Consider the following 20252-nt stretch of genomic DNA (forward strand, 5'->3'; position numbering starts at 1 on the left):
GTACAGTATTTTTCTGTCTCTACTTGAATTCATTGCATATGAAATTATGTTTTAAATTTATATTGTCTATCCCTTAGAAAGATTATATCAGTAAAGCAATTAATAAGCGATTAAAATCAAATAAATAAATAAAAATGTAATTTAGAATTTAAGAAAGCATTGGGTATGTACATAGAATCATTATGCCCTCACCCCTTGGTTCAGGCTATGAATTACCCCTATGTTTGGGGGGTACCACTTGAGAAATTATATTCACTATTATTTATTTTCAGGTTCGTAGCCTGAGTGGGGGTTGAGACAGGGTCCCAGTTACCCCAAAACTACAATTCTGTGCCCTTCTCAAACAACCTCTCACTTGTGGCTGTACAGACCAGATAGAATCATCACACCAGAATAAAACAGTAATTAACCCTTTCACTAGTATTGTGTAAGTAGACTAAATACAGCCTGAACAATAAATGGGGAAAAGTGCAGTAGTGACTTATAACATAAACTTGGAAATTGAAACTGGCGACTTATATGAATCTTGAAATCTCCTCCTGTCATATGCTATGTTTCGATATGTCAGGGTCTGCATCAGAACTCCATTCATAGAATCATTCTCTTCTAGGGGTGAGCAGCCCAAAAATGTTCAGTTCAATTGGTTTTTTTCATTTCATGATTTGTTTTTCATTTTTTGTTTCTTCATTGTTTTTTTCAGTTTGATTTGTCACAAACTGAAAAAAAAAAGAAACATTAAAGTGACAAAAAAAGCCCAAAGCAAAAAAAAAAAAAAAATCCCAACAAAAAACAGAAAAACCGAGCCTCCCATGGCTCTCCAACTACCCTCTCCCTCTGTAAAATCCTTCCTTGGTCCTATCGGTCACCTCCAATCCCCACTCCTGCACCTAAAATCTGAGCCTGGTGCTTGGGTCTACTAAGCTGTGTCTCCTCAGCTGGACCTTCCCAATCTCAGCCGAGGCCTCACCAGGCACGTCCCACTTCCCCATAAAAATGTGCCTAGGCCTGGAATTTCCCTGGCCCCCACTTACCCCTTCCTGTGGATCTTGCTAAAAGCATTGCTAAGAACAGGGGCAAAGCCCATTTACTGCTGTCCTGGGAGCTGGATCTTAAAAATGATGCTGACATCACTTTGATGCCTGTCTCCTGTTGTATGGCTGTACAAATGACTTTTAGAAAATAGCTTGTCAAAGCACGTGTTACCTGTTAGTGAATAGCCTTGTAGGTGAACTGAGGAAAGGCATTGCGGGGGCAAAGTTAGGCACCAAAGAGGATGTCTAACTTTGTCCAAATTAATCTGTGCACATACCAGGCCGATTACCCAAATATTTTCAAAAGTAAACTTTTGCACATGTTTGCTTTGAAATTTTGGGGTAAATTCTGTATGTAAAAGCCTTTACTAACCTCAGTATTTGAATATTCAGATTGCCAGCTGAGTTAAAAAAAATAGTATGGCCACATTAGGGATCCTTATGCTGGGGCTTGATTAAATCCTCTTTAGGGAAGGCACAAATTAGTAGTAATGTGGCTTAATAAATAGACACTTTCATTTTTAACACATTGCAGTAGTAAAATATGAATTTGTTTCAGGGCAGGTGAATGACTGACTAGAACATGCTTTCTGTCTACATTAGTGGCTCTGCATGCTGGCTGTTTGACACAGTGTCCTGCTGATATTTTCAAGCCAAGATTTCAATCATATGGAAAGTATCTTAAAAAGTGAACTGGGAAGAACAGTAGATTAAAATTGAGGCTGCACATTATTCATTCAAGCATGCTGAAATAATCTCTTCAGATTCACTTCTGTTTGTTCTTGAAATGTACTTCTGGCACTAAAATCTAAACACATTTTTGAAGTATTTATAAATGAGTAAACAGCATTAATTTCCATGAATTTGAAGATATATATATATATATATATATATTTGCCTCTGTATCATGTTTGATTCATCTGAGGGTCTCAATAGATTTCCTGTGGTGCAATTACTTGATCATTTGTTTTTTAGGACAGATGTTTGACCTACTTTAGATCTTGATATGGACAGATCAATAAGAAATATTGGACAACACAATATTGCACAAAAGGCTGGACTTAATAAATGGGAAAAGTCCCACAGATCTATTTCTGCATCTTTTAGCTGGTGCAATAAAAAAAATATATATGTTTTTTACTTTTTGCCAAATTTATACCATAAGAAAAACTTGGGCTAATTCAAAGTTTTACAACCATTGCATTACTATACTATTTTTTTTCTTTTTCCAAATGTTAAGCAGGATCTATATGAGATAACAGGGTGATTAAAGGGGGTGATTTTAGAATAGCTTTGCTGACACAAGCACTGAAATGAGACCAATGTCTTCAGCAAAGAGCTGAACAGCCTGGAGTTTGGCCAGCATATAGCACTTTGAAAATGAGTGCAATGTGACAGTTCCATAAGCACACTAATGATTGCTTTCTCTTCTTACATCTGGTTTCTCCATGAAAACATCTAAAAATAAGAGAGGACAATCCAGACACATGTATTTTATCAACTTTTAAACTTTGTCTTAGGGAAAAAAATGGTAACTTCTGGATTTCAACACATGTTAATTGGTGGGACTGGTTTCTTATGAAATATGTAAATGCTATTATTTCCTTAGACAGACAGAAAATTTAGACAATGAGGGAAATTACATTGCAGGATTTTCAGTGAAAAGAGATTTTAATTTGCTTCTTCATATTATGAGTGAGCACGTTCAAAACAAATATCCTGCTGGCCTCAGACATAGTGAGACAAATTTACTGATATGTTTCAGTTTGATTGGTTGCCATGGGTGATTTAACCACAATTGTTATGTGTTGAAAATCATCTGATATCACACTATATACTGAACTAATGAGATGTAAAAATATTACATGGTATTTTTACTTTGTTAATGTAGCCCCCATCCTAGTCAGTTCATGGTCATGGGGACACAGAGAGAGGGTCACTGACCAGGCACGACCACATGACCTCCCAAGGTTCCTGCACAGGGGAGGGGAAGATGCAGCCTTTCAAGGACCTTGGGGTTTTCTTCACACTGGGGATCTTCTGTTTGCCACTCATTCACTCCAACATCACCAAGCTAACACTTATTAATTGTTCATAAATACTGACACGATTCCAAAAACAGTACACCAGTTGACAGTACACCAACAGTAACAAAGTGTAAAAAATACAAAAATAAATTCAGTCTCTTTCCATAAGACGCCACAGAATTCCCAAAAATAGTCAGCTCTTAGGGCAGATACCCTTCCTCCCTTGCCCTTCCCATTATCTGGTTGGTAGGGCAGGCTGTGTTCTCTTTCTCTTTTCCCTCTCTTCTCAATCACCAACACAGGGAGCTCCTTTCTGAACCTTTTGACAGTCAGGTATAGCTCCAGGACAAATCGTCAGTGGATTAGTCAGTCAAGACCTCCTCAAGGACAAATCTTCTCTGATTCCCTCTTCTGAAATTTCCCCTTCACTCTGGCAGTCTCTCAGGAGTTCCAGCCTTATGGTTTCACTTGCTGCATATAATATAATCATATAGCAAGCCTGGGGCACTACATAGAACCCTGGATTCACTTTTGTTAAACCATCTTCCCTGTTGAAAGGATGAGGTCCACTGGCACCACTCTGTGGGGAGATGAATCTCCTGAAATGCTCCAACTCCTATAATCCTTACTCATAACTTTTCTACTTCTCATTGCTGCAATAGTTCTATTGACTCAAATGACTGCTCCCGATGCAGAGCGTCTCACCTCCCTAAATACTCCTAATTACTGTACTTTCAGAGAAAGAGCAACCTTTGACACACGTTGAAGGCACTCAGGCCAGTTGAGGCCACTGCTGCCATTTTTTTCAAGCGTAAGACTTCTAGTAAATAGCAGAAATATGACACACACCCCCACTTATGCCAACATAGAGAACCCAACATAACAAATAAAAAGTCAGTATTGTCAGGGGAAAAAGTAATATACTGTACCTTGATCAATTAAGGGATAAATCTCCTCCAAGGGAAAAAATATAACATTTTGAACAATCAAATTCATTTGTAGACAGTGCTGGCAGAAGATTATGGGGAGCTATTGAAAGCAGGAAAACTGGAAGGAGGAAGAGGGAACAAGAAATGGAAAAGACAGGAGACAGGGAAGAAGGATAAAAAGAGGTGGCAGGGGAGAAGAAGCCTCATCATCATCCTGAACTGAAGAATGTGGAAGTGGCCTCACAGGCACTTGGCTACGTAGACTATGGCCCCGCAACTTCCTTATCAGTGATGATTAGAATGGTCTTCTTCTCCACCGGGACCTGGAGCACTACTCACCACTCCTAGTGCAAGTGTCCAACAAGATGTCCATGACAGCAAAAGACAAGCTGTGGAAGGAGACAGCCATGGCCATAACTAGTCTGGAGGATGTCCTGGTGTATTGGTGTAAAGCAAGAGAAGGTACAGGTTCTGCAAATGGTTACTACGCAGATGGAATCTAAAATATTCTTTCTTCCATGATTGGAATAAGGGGCTGTGCTCCATTCAGATCTCATTCATGCAGCCCATTCTGGGAGATGAACAAGTTGAAGCATAGTATAATAGTCCAGGACTTTGAAAACCTGATTCAAAACATACTTGAATAGCTTCTTCTGCTCTGGAGCATGCTGAGGAGTCTCCTCCTCACCCTTGCTCTTCTTGGGTCCTTTCTTACACAAATTCTTGCTCTTTCCCTCCTTTCATTTCACTCTCTCTCTCTCTGGGGTTATTTTCTAAAGCTAGCGCTAGCTAGATCGGGGAGGACTAACCACCGGAAGGGGAGGCGTCGGGGCAGCATCGGAGTGGACGCTGCAAAGACAGCGTGGATGGCGAAAAGGTAAGGAGCCTTTTCGCTTCCAATTTCGCGCTCAATAGCGCCATCTTTTATGATGGTGCTATTAGGTGCAAAAGCCGGCAGCGATCGCACCACAGAGGTGCGATCGCTGTCGGCTTTCGCAGGCCCACCCCCTTGTACCGTGTGATTCATGACACTGCGATAGGTTAGAAATTCTAGGCCTCTGTCTCTCCTCTTTCTCTCATTGTTCCGTCTCTTTGCCACTTCTGTTGTAGCCAGAGCATAAAAAAGAAGCTCCAGGTTAGAGACATTTACCATTTTCTGTGGCGAACTAATCTGCCCTTAACACCGCCCTCCATTTGGTGATTTTTTTTCTTTCAATTTTATTTTTCTGAAGAAATTTAGATGTACATATTCGAAAGGTTTGTCTGGCTAAGTTCAGACTTAGCTGAACAAACCTGGGATTCTAAATATCTCCCTCATCCTGCTTACCAGATAAGTTTTAGCCAGGGAAAGTCATTACCAGGCTAAAATGTACCCAGATTAAAAAAGAAAGCTCCTTTCTAAGTGTGGGACTTAAACTTATCCTGGTAGCGCTGATATTCAGTGCTATCCAGGTAATGACATCTGGGTAAGTCTGGTCGTGGTCCAGAACTGGACTAAAGTTAGCCAGTTTAATCAGCCGATTAAGCCACGCACGTACACACATAAAAAAAAAAAAATCAAGTAACAAAGCACCTCCAATCTCCACCTCCCAAAATAATTCAAAACTATATCAGTGTCTGGTGCTCAATCCCACCCATCCCCTAAAACAGTGGTCCCCGAACCTGTCCTGGAGGGCCACCAGCCAGTCAAATTTTTGGGATATCCTCAATGAATATGCATGAGAGAAAATTTACATGTTATGGAGGCAGTGCATGCAAATTTTCTCTCATGCATATTCATTGAGGATATCCCAAAAACCTGACTGGCTGGTGGCCCTCCAGGACAGGTTTGGGGACCCCTGCCCTAAAATAATGTAACTATATGCTGGCTTTCCTAAATCTAGTATTTGTGCCTTACAGCTCCTGAAGAAGTCGGTGGCCTGATTGGTTATGGGAACCTCTGTTAGGAAGCATATTATTCCATTGCTGTTTCAATTGCATTGGTTGCCAATTGAGCACTGTAAACAATGTAAAGTTTTACAAGTCTCTGCAAAGTGTTTTTCCTTGGTATTTGTCTGACTTGTTTAATTTGCATACACCTAGAAGATTATTGCATTCCACTAATAATTATCTACTAGAGGTCCCCACCGTTAAAGAGGCCCATCTGCAGGAGACTAGGAAATGTGCTGCTTCTGTTATGTGTCCCACACTGTGGAATAATATAGTGGTTGAGACTGGAAGTATGACAGATATTAAACTTTTTAGAAAACAACTAAAAGCTATTTAATTTCAAGAAACTTTTATAAAGACCTGGTGCTGAGCACCCTCCCATCTACCCAGAACCCTTACCCATACCTTCCCCCAAACCTTCAAGACTGAGCCAGGAAGCTTTGCAATATTACCACACTCCCATTCATATCTAGGTAAGACTGACAGAAGCGTTATTAGCATATGTTACCAGAGTTGCTGTCAGAGCAACACTAAATGCAGCTGGGATCTCTTCTTCCTACACAAATACACACTCATTCACTCTCACAGATGTGCTCATTCATTCTCTCTCCCCCCTCTTTCAAAACACACTAGCAACAGCAGACTCTAACTTGGGCTCCTGGAGCAGCAGCAGCAGCAGCCTCTTCCTTCTCCTCCTGTGCTGCGGAAGTGGACTCTGCCTATTTCTTACTCCTCGTTTGATGCACGAACAGGAAATCACAATGTCGATTGGCCAAGGCAAACAGGATGGGGCGGGCAAGTGGCTGGATACAGGAAACAGGCTGTGCAGGAGCAGGTGGTGTCACGAGGAAGCGAAGTTAAGAGTTAAAAAGGTCCGGAGATGGTAGAAATCACTGTCGAGTTCCTCCTTTTTCAGCCAAGCAAGACCAGTGACGTTCCTTTATTCTTTCCAGGTCTAAGCAGATTGGTTTTGCTGCAACACCCGGAGATTTCCGGTATTCTAAAAGAATTACCGGATCTCCAGTAATTATTTTAGAATTCCAGGTCTCCCGGCCAAATCTGGAGAGTTCCCAGGTATGACTATCACCAACCTCAGCCTTGATGGTTTGGGGGATTCTGTGTGGGGTGGGAGGGTATGGATAGGGGCTCCAGGTAGGGCAGGAGGAAGCCCAGGCCCAGTTATTTAATTTTCATATTGACCCGAGGCCACCATGGTGCCAAGGAGAGGATAGGAATGAAGAAAAGAGTGCATGGGGGTAACTTGCTGGTGTGGCAGTTACTACCCTTAGCCAATAAGCCTTCATACTGTTGAGGCAACTCCATCATTGCTCTCTGCTTCAATGGCAGAGGGAAAAAAGAAAAAGGGGAATTAGATTCAGGCAGCAACCAACAAGGACATTGAATTGCACAGTCTGGAAAAACAAATAAGCATGGAAGTATCTTGCTGATACAGCGGTTACTACCCTTAACCAATAAGCTTTAATGCTGTTGACACAACTCCAACATTGCTCTCTGTTTCATTGGCAAGAGGTAATAGGGAATTGGACTCAAACAGCAACCAACAAAGGTTGGACTTTGAGAGTCTGGGAAACTGATAATTATAAAAGTGGCTTGTTGGCCAGTAATTACTACCTTGGGCTTGCTGGGCAGACTGGATGGACCATTTGGTCCTTTTCTGCTGTCATTTCTATGTTTCTATGTTTACTTTGATGGTTATCAGCTTAATGAGTAAGTACAGTGCTTAGTAGCAGAGGACAAAGGCAACAATGAGCAAAAATAATTGCACAGAAAACTGTCAAATCCTAATGGCAATAGAATAAAGAGTCTATGGATGTCCGTGACCTCTTTTGTCCTTTGCAAGTGGAGATTTGTAGAAAGATAAATTTCCTTGAAAGGAGAATGTGGCACACTAGAATCAAGATCACTACAGTGGCCTGTGGAGGCGTCTGAATTTCATAAGTGGCACTAGAGGTCAGGAGATGATGCTAACAAAAGGCCAGTGATGTGGAAATAACAATGAAAAGAAAGGAGAAACAGGTGGTTTCTTTCAACCCTTTTGTTTCTAAAGGAAACTATTATTAGAATTACAAAACACACTTCATACAGTCTGCCTAGAAAGAAATGTATTGATGGGATATGGCAGAGAAGTAATTGAAGGACCGATGCACTAATGCATGTCATTGCTATTGCAAATGCTAATGAATGTTAAAAAGTGCAGAAAAGCTAGTTTTATATGCGCTAACACATCTGCATCATTTTTAGGCCTCTAACATAGTACATGAGATAAACACCAAGCTTAAACATGTTAATGGCCTATGTTAGTGCACTTTAGCACACTGGCCTCTAAGTGATGTGGAAAAGGAAAAATGTGAGCCCTCTGACTGGTCAAACAGTCTTTATTCCCGGTCTTTATAGATTACTTGTCAAGTTGAAGAATGTTCAGGCTTATAATGAATCAATTAGATCTAAATCTTTTATGTTTCATTAAAAATTAAGCTTTGCAAACTCCTCTTCATTTAAAGCTCCTATTATGAACAATTAAAGGAGTCTGAAAATAATGTAATGAATTTTGTGCAGCCCATTATTATTTTGTGGGTAGGTGCACTATTATAATATTAATTTCACTGCCAAGTTGTTCATTACCAGATCCCTGCTCTCGATCAGTTAACCTTTGGGGTATGGTTCTTTAAATGTAAGCAAAATATTTCTTAAGGTTTGTATTTGGTAAATTCAATGGGCCTTACTTAGAAAGGACTTTTACCTGTTCTGTGTCAAAGGAAAAAATCTTTATTGCATAAATTGCAATATGTGAAGCATAATCTTAAACAAATTATGGCTCTAGGCACCTGCTTCTAAAAAATATGACATGTTTAGCTGTGTACACTAAAATATTTCATAAACATGGAGTCTTATGATTATCACAAGAGGCTGCTTAGTTTTTTTTAAAAAGTAGTAAGTTGTGTTTTGAATCTGGAATGATTATGGCTCAGATTTATTGAGGGCATTCTTCCATGTTGCCTTATTAGCAACCCTGCCAGATGGATACAAAGGGGTAGATTTTCAAAGGGTTACGTGCGTAACCCCCGAAAACCTACCCCAACCCCCGCCCCCCCCGCGCGCGCACGCGCAAGCCCCGGGATACGTGTGAGTCCAGGGGCTTTCCTGGGGGGCGTGTTGGGGGCGTGTCGGGGGGGCCTGTCGTGGCAGCGCTTCATCCGGGGGTGTTCCGGGGGTCGGGGCCGTGGGCATGGTTCCGGCCCGGGGGCGTTCCGGGGGGCATGGTCGTGGCCTCCAGACCAGCCCCCGGATGGGAACATGGCACGCCGGCAGCCGGCCTGCTCGTGCAAGTTACGCCTGCCTCGAGCAGGCGTAACTTCTGGAATAAAGGTAAGGGGGGTTTAGATAGGGCTGGGGGGGTGGGTTAGGTAGGGGAAGGGAGGGAAAGGTGGGGGGAGGTGGAAGAAAAGTTCCCTCTGAGGCCGGCTGCACGGCTTGGCGCGTGCAGGCTGCCGATTTTGCTCAGCCTTGCACGTGCTGATCCCAGATTTTAACAGATACACGCGGTTATGCTCGTATCTGTTAAAATCCCGCGCACTCTTGTTTGCGCCTGGTGCGCGAACAAAAGTACGTGTGTGCTTAATTTTGTAAAATCTACCCCAAAGTGTATGTGAATGACATCCAGTTTCTTGTCCATGCCCATCCAGCTTGGATGGACACCTGCGAGATAATTGGTATTTGTCTGTCCACTGTTAAACAATGGCTACATCACAATAAACTTGCCATGAATGAGTCAAAATCTGAGTTTATTCTGATTAAGTGTCCACATCCTAGATGATCTGCCACTAATGTCATCATTGACGAGACTTCTAATCCTCTGCTTCCACACCTAAAATGTTTAGGTGTCTGGATTATCTCTGATTTGATTTTTAAGCAACATATTAAAACAGTAATGTGATCTGGGTTCTTTAACCTACCAGTGCTCATCTTTTGCAATGCCATTTACATAGGTCTTCCAGATTCCACTTTGAAGCCTTTACAATTGTTACAAAATGCTATTGCTAGGCTGATTGCAGAACTGATCACCAGTTTTGATATAGTTACATTGGCTTCCAGTCAAATGTAGAATACAATATAAAATCTGTCTGACCACTTATAAAATGATCAACACAATCACCTCCTGTTGGGCAAATGCCCTATTAAGACTTTATCAACCGAAGAGATCCTTATGTTTATCAAACCGACATCTTTTTAGACGTACCTTCAGTTAAACAGGCTCACCTGGCTGACACAAGAGAGTGTGCCTTTTCTATGGCTGCACCTGCAACTCCTTACCTGTGTTGCTTCGATGCATGGAGTATTTGAAAACTTTCATGGCACTTCTTAAGACCTTCTTATTTATGCTTGACATATGTTTTAGAGTCTGCTTAAGAATAATTCTATCTGGCTATGCTCACTTTTAAGAATCTATAGACCGACTAGGCAACTCCGTTCCTTAGATAAATGTATCTTAGAAATACCAACAATAAAATCTGCTGCCTTATCGTTAACCCGCAATCGAGCATTTTCTGTAGCAGGTCCAAAAATGTGGAACTCACTTCCAGAACAGATTCGACTGACAGCCACTCGCTCAGAATTTAAGAAGTTATTAAAAACTCATCTTTTTTCTAGTGCATATAATTTATATTAAAATCTTTACACAACTTATAGCTTCAATTGTTAAAACTTGTTACATATTAAGTATTGTAATTATGTAAGTATGTTTTAAAATGTGACTAAATTATGTATGTTCAAATATGTGAACCGCCTACACGGATAGTTTACCTACCCATTGTTGCGGTATATAAGACTTTAAAATAAATAAATAAATAAAATAATAAATATGATTTTATCAATTTAATTTAATTTGTTTTATTTGTATTTTAACATTGTTCAATTTTATCATTTTGTAACAATTTTGATAGTTGGTTTTATGTATGTGGTTTTGTACATCACCTTGTGCTTCAGTTGAGGTGATTAATAAAATCTAACAAACATAAACAAACATTTCTATGGGAAAAAAAGTCCGTAGTAAACCCATCTCTATCGAATTGCTGTAGTATCATATTTTGAAACCTGATCAGTGGTTTTTTTCCAGGTAATAAAAGCATTAGAAAGATTGGCACATTATAGGATTTAGCTATGCCTCAAACAGGACTCATATGCTAATGTTAGTGCAGTTCTAGTAGCCATATTGGTCCTGGAGTTGTTACACCTTTTCAGTGGTGGGGTGAATAATCATTGATCCTTCTGAGTTTATTTAGTGAAGGTAACCATAGATCAGCACTCTACTAGACTTATGTGATGATGTGAGCTGTAGCTATTCCAGAAGGGTTTCACTGTTCTGGCTTGTGCCTCCTGAGTAGAAGGAATCTGAGAAGTATAGTGTCCCTGACATTTGTGGTCTGGATCTGCAGTGAAGGTAGTTGCTAAGAGGTGAATCACACCCCACTGTTGTGCCTGTGGACCCTTGGGCTGAGACGAGATTGACTACCTGCAGCTTGGAGCCCTGCAGATTCTCATCATTGGCAGGCAAAGCAGAGACCAGTCAGGACCTTCACCTATACCAGCCCACATTCCCCTCGGGTTGAGCCTTTGAGTGCCAGGGCTGTCAGGACTTAGGCGGGTACTTGCCATTGAGAGAAGAGGAGAGAAGGTTGAGGCTAGGTAAGGATTGTAGGCAGGTGGCTATCAGGCATATGCAAGCTCCTGTCTAATTTTTGGACACACTTAAAACAGGATTTTACACATGTAAGTGCACTTTACATGGGTAAGTGGGCTTTTGAAAATTGCTAAAATATATGCTATTAAATTGTCAACAAGTTTTACTTTCTTAAGTACACTCTAACAGATGAATTTTAAAAGCCCTATGTGTGCCTTTCTCAGGTCAGCGCATGCCGCGTGAATTTTAAGAAGTGCCTGGGTATGATCATATTTCCCCGTTCTCCACAAATCACAAAGTTAAAAAGGGGCGGGGTGTGGGCATGGTCTGGGCAGAGCATAGGTGTTCTGGGAAGGTGTGCGTAAGTATTTACGTGCAAAAGCACGCACCAGGGTCCCCTACCATGTAACTTTGCTTCCACTATGGATGGCTTGTAAGTTTAAATATAAAAAAATCAGGGCTAGTCATTGGGATTTGAAGGGAGTAGGGATAATAGGGTAAAAGCTAAGGTGTTTAGAAAGAACTGTCCTTTACTCAGGCGAACTGGGAGCAAACTGGGAGCAAACTGGGGCAATGGATGCTTGCGTTGCCATGCTTGCCTAGCAAAATCCCCCCATTTACATAGTAAAGGCAGCATTTGTGTCTACAAGCAAGTGGTACCCCATCAAGTGAACTTTTCCCTGATATTAACCAGTTTCTGTGTTATATTTAGCTCTGTTGCAGTTGCATCATATATTTGCCCTAAACTGAACTGTACCCTATTGCATAATGTATCAGCTGCCCTCTAGCTGTGCATAATTTAACCTAGCTTCTGTTCTTTGTTGAGCTCTGTACTAATTTTGTATGTGCATATAATAATACTCTGTGCTGTGCGCTCTCTCTCTCTTATACTGCTCACAAATCTTTACCATTCATTTATTTATACTATGGTGCACCACATTATAAAAGCACCCTGTTTGTAACGCACTTCGAACTCTCTGGCTGGGAAAGCATGTCTTAAATAAACAAGGATGATGATATTGCTGAAAACATAGGAAAGGTTTTCTTTATATTAACCAGCTGTATCTTTTAATGAATTAAGATTTAGGTAGTTATTTTTGCTGAATATATTGTGCTCGGAGGTGGACCCTTGTCCTGGGGCAGTGGAGGAACACCTCCTGATAGGGATCAGGAAGCAACTGCCCCCAGGGGGCAGAGCACTGGAGGAGACAGAGGCTAGGATGAGCTTCACCACTGGAAGCCTGAGGTCCCCCCATGAGGAGCCCAAAGGGACCCAGGCTGCTTGGACTTAGGTAGGCCTCGCAGGGTCTCCTGGGAGAGTAGAAGTCCGGCTTGCCCACAGACACAGGGAGAGCATGATCGGGTTCGAGACTAGAGGTCCGATGGAGCAAGGAGGACCAGAACAGTGTAGGTGATGACAAGGCAAGGAACAGAGCCAGAATCTAAGGACGAGGTCAGACGAACAAAAGTCAGAGTCCAGAGGTCAGTCCATGAAATGGTCAACAAGGCAGAGGTCAGATACCGGAGATCAGATGAGGTCACAGGCAGGCTGTTTATCTAAAGATTTCCCTTTCTTTGAATCTCTAATATATTTAAGCAAATTTAACAGCACAGAAGATTGTAATGAGCCCAAGGCCGAAAGTCAGGAGGCAGGCAGCAGGCTGGCGGGCAGGTCAAGGAACAAGCTGAGGTCTTGTTGAGAATCTGCTTGGGAGTTAGCAATCTGTTAATGATTTGCAACCTGATGGGAGGAGCAATCAGATAGTTGAGGGTGGATCCTTGGACCAGTGGCAGATGACCACGCCCCCGGGGAATGATCCCGAGAGGGACCACCGGTCAGGCTCAGAGTTAGGAGACAAACACACACTATTTCTTTATTATTTATTTTATTTATTTATTTATTTAACAGTTTTTATATACCGACGTTCAGCAGTGATATCACGTCGGTGTACATTGAACAAAAACATTACGCCGAAGTGGCGTTTGACAAGGAACGTGTAGGAAATATGTGAGCTTAAACTAGAATAATCAGCATTATATATGATATTTACAGAGTAATGTCGGTGTTATATAAGATATTTACAGGATAACAGTGCAATATATAATATTTACAGGAAAAACAACGGTATACATTGAACAGAAAAGAAATTGGGGTACCGAGGGGTTGGGACTAGGGGAGGATTATAGAGAGGGGAGAAATATGTTCAAGGTATAAGGTTGAAGATTGCAATCGAAGAAATTAGCTCAGAAAAGTTTGAGAGAAAGTAAGATAGGGAGGGGTGGGACAATGGAAGCTAGGTGTCAGGGTGGGATAATGGAGGCAAATGAAGAAGTTTGCTCAGAACAGATTGCGGGAAGTAAGCTAGGGAGGGGTGGGACAATGGAAGTTAGGTGGCCGAGGTGTAAGTTTTAGGTGTAAGCCTGTGTGAAAAGCCACGTTTTTAGTTTTTGCTTGAAGTTTTTTGGGCACAGTTCCTGGTGTAGATCTGCAAGCATTGAATTCCATAAGACAGGACCAGCTAAGGAGAGTGCTCGTGCTTTTGAAGTTGCGAGGTTGGTGAGTTTGAGAGAGGGAGTACGTATGGTGGCAAGGTATTGGTTTCTGGTCGGTCTGGAGAATGAGTGGAATTGCAGTAAGTCCTTAAACCAGTTCATGTTGGGGTTGTGTAGTGCTTTATGTATGATAGAAAGTGTCTTGTATTGTATGCAGGAAGCAATCGGTAACCAGTGTAACTCTTTTAAGACAGGTGTAATGTGTTCATTGCTGCGTGTATTGGTGAGGATTCGAGCGGCTGCATTTTGTAGAATTTGAAGTGGGTGGATGGAGTTTTTGGGTAAACCTATGAGGAGAGAGTTACAGTAGTCGATTTTGGAAAAAAGCGTAGTTTGTAAGACCGTGCAAAAGTCAGAGAAATGTAGCAGGGGTTTAAGTTTCTTTAGGGTATGTATCTTGAAGAAGCACTCTTTAAGTGTTGAGTTGATGAATTTCTTTAGGTTATTTTGATTGTCTAGTGTGACCCCTAAATCTCGGACCCATTGGGAAAAAGAGATATGGGGCAGAAGCGAGTGATGTAGGGGGAGGGTGTGGGTGTGGGTTGGTGGGGAAATAAGCATAAGCTCAGTTTTTGCGGTGTTAAGGGCAAGATGGATCATATTTAAGAGCTTGTTGATTGACATTAGTGTGGATTCCCAAATGATGAATGCTTTAGGTAGAGAGTCAGTGATAGGGATGAGAATTTGCACATCATCTGCATAGAAATAGTGAGGAAGATTGAGATCAGATAGGAATTGACAGAGCGGTAGGAAGTATATGTTAAAGAGGGTAGATGACAGGGAAGAGCCTTGAAGGACACCTTGGTTAAGGGGGATTTCTTTAGACTCATGGTTTCCAATTTTGACTTTGAAGTTTCTGTTGCTGAGGTAGGAACTGAACCAACTGTGGGCAACTCCAGTTATTCCAATCTCATTAAGCCGCTGGAGGAGGATATTATGACTGATGGTATCAAAGGCCGATGAGATGTCTAAGATGTCTAAGATATTAGACAGTATACTGAACCACCAGAGAAGGCAGTAGTGAGCTGGCAAGCCCAGCTGGGCTGTAGTCCCTCAGATAATGGAACAGCGATCCCTGGAGGCTGAGCTGAAGAGAGACTGAGATATAGTGATTAGGCAGGTAATGCAGATGTAACACTCACACAATGTCCCAATGAAGCCCAAGAGCTGGAAAGTTATAGGTCCTCGAGGAGCCAGTACCTGGTTCCAGGAAAAGCTCAGAGAGAACAATGGTAACTCACTGATGTAGCTGAGATAGTTGGTAGTGAAGACTTCCAGGCAGAGGAGTATACGAAGTAAGTCTGGGATGAGGGCCCTCGAGGAGCGAGTACCGGTTCCAGACTGTCACCTAAAAAAACCAAAAAGAGAGCGAGGCCCCCGAGGAGCGGGTACCTCTGGTAAGTCCGAGGAGGCAGAGTAGCTTAGACAGACAAGGCGAGTCCGTTGTCAATCAGTGTCCTTGCTAACTCGATGTGTTAGCAAATTCAAAGACCTTGAATATCAGTCACAGGTGATGTCATCTTCGGGGGATGCCCCCGAGGTTCGCGCCAATGCCGGTACTTCAATCGGGGCCGCGCCGCGCGCGCGCCCCTAGGCCACCAGGAAACATGTCGGTTGCAGCGTTGAGTCGGTCCGGGAACGCCCGAGGACAAGTGGCAGGAGAACGCCGCGGTAGCCAGTCTTCCCGCAGACAGAGAGGGAGGTACCAGAGAGGTAAGGAGGGTGGAGAGAGGGCGTTGGGCACCAATGGACACAACAGGTCTTGAGGCAGGCGGCAGGCAGGCAGATCAAGGAACAAGCTGAGGTCAGTACCAGTGAGACAGTCCGGAGGTACTACCTGGGGAAACGTACAGATGAACACATGAAAAAGACGAGCAGGAACTAGGATGCAGGAACAGGACTGGAACAGAAGCATCCTGGAACGAGACTAGAAACAAGACAAGCGCAGGAACAAAGCAAAGGCAATCTCGCATACAAACTGACCCAATTGCCAAGGCAAGGAAGCACAAACAAGAACTTCCTTATATCGGGGGATCAATAAGGGTGCAGCGCAGAGCTCCGGCCCGCCCCTGGCCCTACAGTAGTTTGGGCGGTCCACGGGCGCAGGGGCATGGCTAGTATCGGTGAGGACGCCGAACCTTGGCGTGGGGCCTGGCGCGCAGTGGAAGGCCCGGCGACCGCCGCCATGGGACACCGGGGCCTAGAGGAGCTGGCAACCCGCACTAGGGAGGCCGAACCTGGACCTGCCATGGAACCATGAAGGTGAGCAGGCCCGTGCGTGGGACGGCCGTGGACAGGATGCGTAACAGTATATTATACAAATTAAAAAATATATATCTTTAACCAAGTATGAAACTTCCCCAACAAAATAAATATATATTGCATTTTGACTTAAAATGTTTTATTTACTCAAATCATATCATGTGCTTTATAATTCCACAGTAAAACCATTTCCTTCTTTGTCCACAATATTCTCTATCCATAAAATTCTCAAAGAGGAATATATCACCAGTAGCCACTTCTAACTGCTTTCTCAGCAACACACACTATTTAATTTGGATCTGTCAACTAAATATCGATTTTGCCTTGTTGAAGATATTAAAGCACCATATATTCAAGTTGTTTTCTATTGCTTCCTCACTGATTTTACCCATAAAGGAGAAGGAACTTTCTTTCATTCTGCAATCTTGATCTGCAAACCACGGCACAGCCTGTGTCAGCACAAGGAATACTACTTACGTGCATGGTTGTGTACTTGACACAATTCTGAAAACTGTGCTTCCAATTCAGGATGAGCCATCAAAAGGCATTTTACAAATGGCATAGATAAATTAAGGCATATAACAAATACAGAAAGGCCCCATTCTCAGAAAAATAATATTTCTGGACATTGAATGGGAGAAACCCCATGTATAATGCTGGGGATTGACCAGGGCAGGATTATCTTTGGAAAGTAGATATAAGCATGTAACACCACCCATGGAATAAATGTGCATAAATATAACCAAATGAGGTTTATACAGATCCCTTATTTTTAATTACTCAAAAATATTTATTTTGAACCAGCTGTTTCCTATTCTTCTTTGGGCTTCCAGCTCAATCAGATCCAAGGCTATAGATGGGCACCCTGAGCCTTCAGTTATAGAAACGTGGGGATGGTTTTCTTCTATATTAGATCCTTTCCCATCTTACTTTAGTGCAGGCATTTTAGTGACAATTCTCAGCTGAGGGCCTTTCATCTGGACCCCTTCCAGGACCCTGAAGTCATGGGCCGTAAATCTTGCCAGTAGGTGTCACTGGTGCATGATGACTGGGAATCCCTCTCCCCAGGAGTTGTCAGCAATGTCTCTGCAGCATCCCAAACAGTGTTAGACCAAGGAATTGAATGCAGGTCCCTCTTCATGGCGGGTGTATAACACTCCTCCTGCAAAAAGGCTCTCAGGTGTATCCCACCAGTATCTCTAAAATATATGGGGCAGATTTTAAAAGCCTATGCGCGTAAATCCAGGTGGATTTCCGTGCGCTGGGCCTATTTTCAAAAGGTCCAGCGGCGCGCATAAAGCCCCGGGACGTGCATAAGTCCCAGGGCTTGAAAAAATGGATGGTCCGGGGGCGGGACGTGGGTGGGGTGGGACCAGAGGCCTCTCTTCGGCCGCTGGGCCTGGGGATCGCGTGCTGGCACTTGGCAGGCGTTCACAAGTTACACCTGCCTCTGGCAATCCCCTCCCCAACCCCTACCTCCTGAACACCTGGCCCTTTTACCATGGGTAAATGTGCGTGCACATGGGCTCTGAACATGTAGTTTTACATCTAAATAGGGCAGGCAATTTTTCCCAAAACCCATTTCCACAGGTAAAGCAATATGAGGTCAATACTCAAAACATTTGCCGTGCTTATTTTGGGAGTTAGCCAGAGAAATCTGCAGGGTTGAAAGTGTACCCCACTGAACATGTAAATATTGTCCAGGCATCATTCCCAGGCAAAATTCACCTGAACAAAATGAGATGAAGCTGGAGATGTTTCCTGCGGACGATATTCATCACCATCTGGATAAAGTTAGCCTGCTAAGTCTGATTGATGTTAACCCTGGACCTAAAGTCAGTCACCCAGATAACATTATCCAGGTATATTCAATGGCACTTTTAAGTTACCTGGAAAAAGTAAGTTAACCACTCACAAGGCTTTTGAAGATGATTCTCTAATTTACTCCAGGAATTGACTTTGAAACTTACCCTTTTAAATAAAATGTCTCATCTCCTTTGCATAGTTTGTAATAACCACAGTTAAAATCTGCATGGTTACACATATTACCTGCTAGCTTTAATGCCCAGTGTACTAAACAAATGAGATGCAGAATGCAGCAACATTATTAAGATCATGTTAACAACAGATCAGTCATGCAAACAACTGCCATGTTTGGCAGTTCAGGTTTCTGGGTGTTAATCAGCTTAAAGTGAAAGGGCCAGTAAGCACAGGGAACCTCCCACTCAAATCAGATAAGGACCTTCAGACCCTCTTGACACCATCAATCTTCCTACCCAATCTGTCAAAGGCCTCCAGTCCCTCCTGACTCCCCCATATTCTTAACCTCTCTGGCTGAACAGGGTCTATCCCCACCCCTTTCATTTTCTCAGACCAAACTCATACCCAAAGTCATGGAAACCTTTGTTAGCACGAGAGAGCCAATTACTCTCCTAATAGACATGGCACCAAATCAAACTGGCGTCACTGACCCTCATTTGGATATTGGTGCTATAGTCAACCAACTCCCTTCTGCCCATGATTGGGAAGAGTTTGGTCTAGGAGGAGATAGCCCAAAGGTTTTTTCAGCATTGAGAAATGGAGGTGGAGGATTGCAGAGGCAATCCTCCACCTCCATTTGCAAATGTGCACCCCCTTGCGCGCGCCAACCCCAGATTTTATAAGATACGCGCGGCTATGCGCGTATCTTATAAAATCCAGCGTACGTTTGTTCGCGCGTGGTGCACGAACAAAAGTACTTGCGCACGCTGTTTTTGAAAATGTACCCCTAAGTGTGTTGTGGGAAGAAAATGTATGAATGCATGCCATGATCCATAGTAGCGGCAGGGGACCTCAGTGCATGACGGATCGCTTAAGTACTTATGTGCAAATTTCTGATTGAAGTTTCAAACCATCCATGTACCTCCAATGCCCCACCCAGACCACACGCACGCCCCGTTAGAGAAGTTCTGTAATGTGTTCACTGTGGGAGATATGCGTGTGGCTTTTAAAAACTGCTCAGCGCGCTGGACCAAAATATTCACACATCCCCTACTGATACACGCATCAGGCTTTTAAAATTCACCGTTTAGGTTTTATCTTTCTGGGATTTGTTGGATATGGATTTCGGGGATAGATAGTTTAAAACTGAAAAATAATAGTTATATGTAAATAAAAGTCATAATATAGTTCATTGCACAGGTAAATGATATCTCAAGTGCTTGTTTTGAAAGTTCCTGCAGCCCATTGCGTGGCAAGAGACATAAGATAAAATTGAACCACTTTTATATTCATTTTTGATACCATATTCATTGTTGAGAATATTATAAATATTTTTGCAAATTTTCAGTGAAATTAGAAGTTTTTTGCAGCGCTACATATTCCTGTTTCTTCTTCTTACATGGATGCTTTGAGGTGTTTTGCTGCATATTATTTATACAGTCCTGTGGATACTTACTTACCATGATGGATGTGTCTTGGAAAAGCTGAAAGTTGAATATTTGTAGAAAGATTTTCATGTACATAGAAAAAGTATTTTATTTTATTTTATTTCTTTTATATATTTTATATTCTGCTTTTTCAGACACTTTTTCAGACACTTCAAATCGTATTGAGCACAAAGCAGTGATTTAAAAATTGAGTGCCATCACTGGTAGGCTGGGTGGAACAGGTCTTTTGAAAGCAGCTTTCCTTTGGAAAACTTTTGTGATGAAAACAGGTGAAGTCTGCTAATATTTTTAGTGACACATCACAAAAAGAGGGTTTCTTGCAACCAACCATCTTTGCTATATCTCTCCTTCATAATTATTTTGATGTGTCAAGGGTGAAACAAACCCACTGTCAG

The 20252-nt window shown here is 42.4% G+C and overlaps 1 protein-coding gene across 2 annotated transcripts in view; it reads left to right on the forward strand.

The window, feature by feature from the left end:
• The window catches only part of PLCB1 (phospholipase C beta 1), a 1417494-nt gene that overhangs the window by 415110 nt on the left and 982132 nt on the right, over window positions 1-20252 (forward strand). The gene's annotated exons all lie outside the window — the stretch shown is intronic.

This window comes from Rhinatrema bivittatum, chromosome 3, assembly GCF_901001135.1.
Source record: "Rhinatrema bivittatum chromosome 3, aRhiBiv1.1, whole genome shotgun sequence".
Taxonomy (NCBI): Eukaryota; Metazoa; Chordata; class Amphibia; order Gymnophiona; family Rhinatrematidae; genus Rhinatrema; species Rhinatrema bivittatum.